This window comes from Mus pahari, chromosome 6 (assembly GCF_900095145.1).
Source record: "Mus pahari chromosome 6, PAHARI_EIJ_v1.1, whole genome shotgun sequence".
Lineage (NCBI taxonomy): Eukaryota > Metazoa > Chordata > Mammalia > Rodentia > Muridae > Mus > Mus pahari.
Window position 1 is genome coordinate 81,867,778 of NC_034595.1, and position 5,279 is coordinate 81,873,056.

General features: G+C 46.8%; 1 long non-coding RNA gene across 1 annotated transcript in view; it reads right to left on the bottom strand.

The window, feature by feature from the left end:
* Positions 1-482: 482 nt before the first annotated feature.
* Positions 483-5,279, bottom strand: part of LOC110322755 — a 10,079-nt gene continuing 5,282 nt past the window's right edge. The window contains exons 2-5 of the long non-coding RNA XR_002380593.1: positions 3,756-3,884; positions 3,278-3,376; positions 3,141-3,184; positions 483-961 (exon numbers count right to left, since the gene is read on the bottom strand). This is a non-coding gene — a long non-coding RNA (uncharacterized LOC110322755). The remainder of the gene's footprint in view (positions 962-3,140; positions 3,185-3,277; positions 3,377-3,755; positions 3,885-5,279) is intronic.

A 5,279-nucleotide genomic window follows, 5' to 3' on the forward strand; every position in this document is an offset into this window, starting at 1 on the left:
AGTTGGGAGCTGGGTGGCTTCCTGGGTCCCAGCCAGGGAGTTGCAGCTCACAGCTCCAAGCCTGTATGAGACGCAGATTCCCCAGGTTTCCAGAGGCACCTCTGGAGCCCAGTTATCCTCATCCATGCTTCTCCTTTGCTTTAAGTTACATCACCAAGTGTTTTTCTATTATTTACAAAGAGCCCTGATTTAGATGCTCCAACCCCCACTGCTTATTAAGGATTAAAAAAAAAACAACCCGAAAAAACAGAAGAACAAAACCAAACCAAACAAAACCACCTGCTTTAAAAAAAAAAAAAAAAAAAAAAAAAAAAAAAAAAAAAAACAAAACCACCTGCTTTAAAAAAAAAAAAAAAAAAAAAAAAGCAACAATTCTTCCTGCAGTGAGTGTCTCCTGCTCAGAGGCCTCATCACACACAAGGAACGAGGCCCGCGCAAATGGATATGGAAATTAAACCCACAATCTGGGCGCACGCTTGTTTGACAGGTGATAATTAACTGCTGACAATATAATTTCAGGCTGGATGCAAATGCGTTTTTCATTAAAAAGTAATCAAAAAGATGCTCCCATCTGGGAGCCCGGTTCTTCTGTTCTGAGATACTCAGGCCTGGTGTGGAGCCATCAGTGCTTCTTGTTCACATGGAGCACAGAACGTGACACCGGGAGAAGTCCTTAGGGCACCCTGCAGAAGGAGATCCATCAAGCTGTCCCGTAGTAAGGCTCCAACATCCTCTGGTGGCCATCTCTGGTTTCAAAGGTATCTAGGGGAGGCGATCGACCGCTTTAGTTTGAGTTCTGACTTCTGGTTCTGAACACACCCCTCTCTAATCCCTGGGGCTATTTCATCACATGCAGCAAAACGGTCAGGGGGTGGAGAGAAGTGGCCAGGTGGAGCGGGAAGCAAGGGTGTGAACTGGTGAAACAGCTGCCCTTCCTCAAGCTCTGCCGTCAGCTTGATACCTGAGAAAATAAACGGAGGAAATCTTATGTGGGCTGATGGGATCAGTCTATAGCCAGCTCGCTGTATGACTATGAGCCTGTGGTGAGGCAGGAAGCCACAGCAGAGGGGAAAACATGGGGGAGCAAGGGTGCTTGCATGCCTGTGACTGCCAGGAAGCAGAGACAGTGAGTCTGCCCTCACCTTTTCTCTCCATTTGTGCTCTGTCCAGACCCTCAGGCTACTGGGTGAACTGTCTGGGTGGGTCAACCCCTTCATCCAAGATGGCTGTGCCACAGGCCAGTGGCTGTGCCACAGGCCAATGCTGTCCCACATGCCGACTGTCACTGGAAATGCCCTGGCAGACAGCCCTACAGTGCTCTAATAATCTGCTAGGTGCCTCTCCATTTGATCAAGTTGATGATCAAGATCGGTCACTGCATTCACCATTAAAAAGCTTAGAATTCTTGGCCCCATGATAAAAGTTCGGGTTTGAACCCCTCCAGCAACAGGAGCTGGTGAGATGACAGTTTGTACACAGTGAGAGCAACCCATTTCCAAGAACCAGGAAGCAATGGGTGAGTGGGCTGGTGTTAGGGGACAGATGGGTTCTCATACATTTGAAGGTTTGACCCCTGGCTCTATTTAGGTCGAACTTTTTCTGAGGTGAGGCTTAGCTGGAGAAGTGGGTGATCAGGGCAGGTCTTCAGGACCATGGCTTCCTGATGCTCAAAGGTGTGACTAACTCACACCTCTGGGACTTCTTCCTGGATAGGACAATTCCAACTACCATGTCTTGTCCACCATGATGGACTGAGTCTGTTGAGGCCAAAACAAACAAATGACAAACAAACAACAAATAAACAAACAAGCAAACAAACTTGCCCTTCTTCTGTTTGACCCCAGAGAGGAAAGGTGACTTCCTTGGGTGAGAGTACCTATAGGTTTTTCTTTAGTTGTGGCCCAAGTTTGCCCAAGTTTGTTTTGCAGGTACTGTCTTTAAACCTCTAGGCTAAGCAATTAAGCCATACCTGTCAGCAGCCTTGGGTAGCCTGAAATATCTGGTGGAAGTCATTCTAGAATCGTTTCTAGAGGGGTGTGGCTTCCTTCAAGTACCAAATTCTCTCGGATGAAGACAACTGAGAAAACACTTTACCATGACAACTAGCTGTTGTCTTAGTTTTCCTTTCCATTGCTATGATAAAATACTTGGACTGCAGGGAAGCCACAAGGTGGGGGTGGGGTTGGGGGTTGGGGGTTGGATCAGAGGGGTGGGGGTGGTTGGGCAGGACCTTGCTTCAAGACCTTTTCATTCAGTCCCAACTTCAGCCTGTGGGATGGTGCCAGCTGTAGTTAGGGTGTGTCTTTACTTCATTTCATCCAATTAGGAAGATCCCTCACAGCCACACCCACAGAGCAACCTAACCTAGACAATCCCTTGTTGAGACTCCTTTTTCGGATCATGCCAAGTTGACCATGGGAGCCAGTCTCATAAAACCCCAAAGAATTTCAAAGTTTGGAGTCACTGCAATTGGAAACTTCTTCCAAGGGAGGCCTGGCTGGGGAAGAATCAGTCGCTGAAATAAGGGGGGAAGGAAATGACCTTTTGAGCACCAAAGAGGGAACCGGAGAAGAGGAATGTGAGGACTTTTAGAGACCCAGAAATCTGCAAAGCCTTTATGGATACCAAGATACTCCTCAGTGGACACATGCCTCCAGGGCGTGGCTTTAAGAAGCCGCTGTTACAATTGAGTGCAGGAACTGCCTACTTCCATGCAGCAGGAGAGATGCTAGATCCATTCTTACTAGAAGAAGCCAGGTAGGGTGAAATCAACAGCTCTTCAGGACTCTCCCAGAGAACTGAGGCTCTTGGTGGAAGCCATCACAGTCAAACAGGGCAAGATGGCTGGAACTGAAGAGCCCCGGTGGAGGTGACTCTGTGCAGACAGCTGGGGCCACGCACTAGTAGGAAAACATAAACACTTTAGAGAAGTTTCTGGGAGCGGAGTGTGTGCCATGTGAGAGTAAGAAAGCACACCATGTATCAGAACCTTAGGAGAACCATAACCGTGGAAAGAAATATTAGAATATTCTCTTTAGACAAAAGAAAAGGGATGCACTTGAATGCTTGAGTCTGCAAAAAGAAAGAGCGCTGGAGGCAAAGCAAAAAGACAATAAGAGGAAGAATGTTGTCTTTCTTACCCTCAGTGGCATTAGTTCCTCTCCCTGTTGCTGTGATAAAATCTCTGAGAGATCAGCCAGAGGGAGAGAGAGGCTTGGCTCAGCTCACAGCTTAGAAGGCACAGCTCACCGAGGAGGGAAAGGTTGAATTGTCCTACCTGTGGAGGTGGGAGCTTGTGGTGTGACTTCTTCATGTACTGGCATATCAGGAAACAGAACTCTAGACCAGAAGTGGGCATGGGGTTACCCTTCAGTGCCTGTCCTCAGAGGCCAACATCTGTAGACTAGGTCACATTTTCTGAAGTTCCCTCAACCTCCAAAAACAAAAACAAAAACAAAAACAAAAACAAAACAAAACCAGCATCATCATCTGGGACCAAGTATCCAACATGGTGGCCCATGAAGGGACACTGCGCACTCAAGCAATAACAGTGACCCAGAGCCATTTGTACCTCTTCAGAATAATAGCTGTGACTCTATATTGAGTGACTGACCAGTGAAGTGATTGACAGCTCTAACTGTCAGGGAGCACGGTTATAATGCCCCTGCACTATATACTGAAAGGAAGGAACAATATTGTCAGAGCCGGACCGGACTGGAGCAGCCCATACTATAAACTACAGGGAAGCTACTTACGTTTCTATAAATAAGCTTGGTGTCTGGCTGATGCCCACAGCTTCAGAATCTTGGGATGGGAAAGCAGGAGGATCAGCCATTCAAGGTCATTCTCAGCAAGTTTGAGACTGGTCTGGGAACCATGAGGCGCTGTCTCAGAAAAACGAAACAAAATAAAATCCGATAAGCGTACCGACCGCGCAGTTAAAGCCACACAAGTCAGAAAACATTAAGTATGACAGTGATTGAAGAACAGATACAAACATGGTCATGTAAAGTGGCTTGCATCAACAATCACTTCCAGTGTCACTTGGTCTAGATGTATCAATTAAAAGATAGACATCTGGGGGCTGGAGAGATGTTCATGGGTTAAGAGCACTGGCTGCTCTTACAGAGGATCTGGGTTTGATTCCAAGCACTTGCATAGAGACTCAGGACCATTTGCAACTCCAGTTTCAGGAGATCTGATGACTTCTGGTCTCCGTGAGCACCAAGCACACATGAGATACAGACATATACTTAGGTGAACACTCCCACGCCCCAAATAAAAATAATAAACAGGGGTGAGTAGGTGCACAGAGAGATGTAGCCACTAGGCGGGGTTGTGAGTGGGCTTGGCACTAACGCTCTGCTTACTGAACGCTGTTTGTGGTCTGCGCATTTTGAACCCAGTGAACATTATGATTTGTGCATTTTCTCTATGAACTATCAAATCGTTCACATCAAAAATGGCAACCAGGGTTGGAGAGGTTAAGAATGACTGCTTGCTTCTCCAGAGACCTAGGTTTGGTTCCCAGCATATATGTGGGATGACTCACAACCGTCTGGGGGAGAGGAAGCCCTCTTGTAGCTTCTGTAGGTACTCATGCACACATACAGAGACACACAAAATTAAAATAGACTTGTAGAAAAGATAACCAGAGAAAGACCTGGTTTCCTAGGAAGGAAGAATTAGACAGACAACAGACCTTTAACAACGACAACAGAGACCAGAAGACAGTGGAACAGGAGCAGCCACAGGACCAAGGTCAGAAGAATCCAGTCAGCTAAACTTTCAGTCAAAGTTGAGGCAGAGAAGAAAATAGTTTCAGACAAACTTAATCCCTCACAGGCCCTGGCTCAGAGACTGGGCAAGCATATGACATACTTTAGGGGAGGTGTGGCCAGGAGCAGGAGGGGTTGGCTCAAGGTATCCTGTTGGAAAGAGAAACCACTGGCTGGCATTAATGACACAGCACGGTAATGGCCATCGCTGCTAAGATCTGTGTGCATGCAATTCAGGTGACGGGAGACTTTACATGGTATTGAGTGTGCTTACTAAAGTTCAAAGGTCAGCCAACCAGCACGGGAAGCCAAGTGTGCATTTTCCGAATCAGTAGAGGGAATAAAAGTATTTAAAAGAATTTCTACCTCCATAAGATTGGGCAGGAAACAAGAAGACCACAGAAAAAGCAGTTGAGAAGTTGCAGTTGAGGTAACAGTGGGTCAGAAGGGGGAAGCCTGTCTCTGACAGTGACGTGTGTGTGTGTGTGTGTGTGTGTGTGT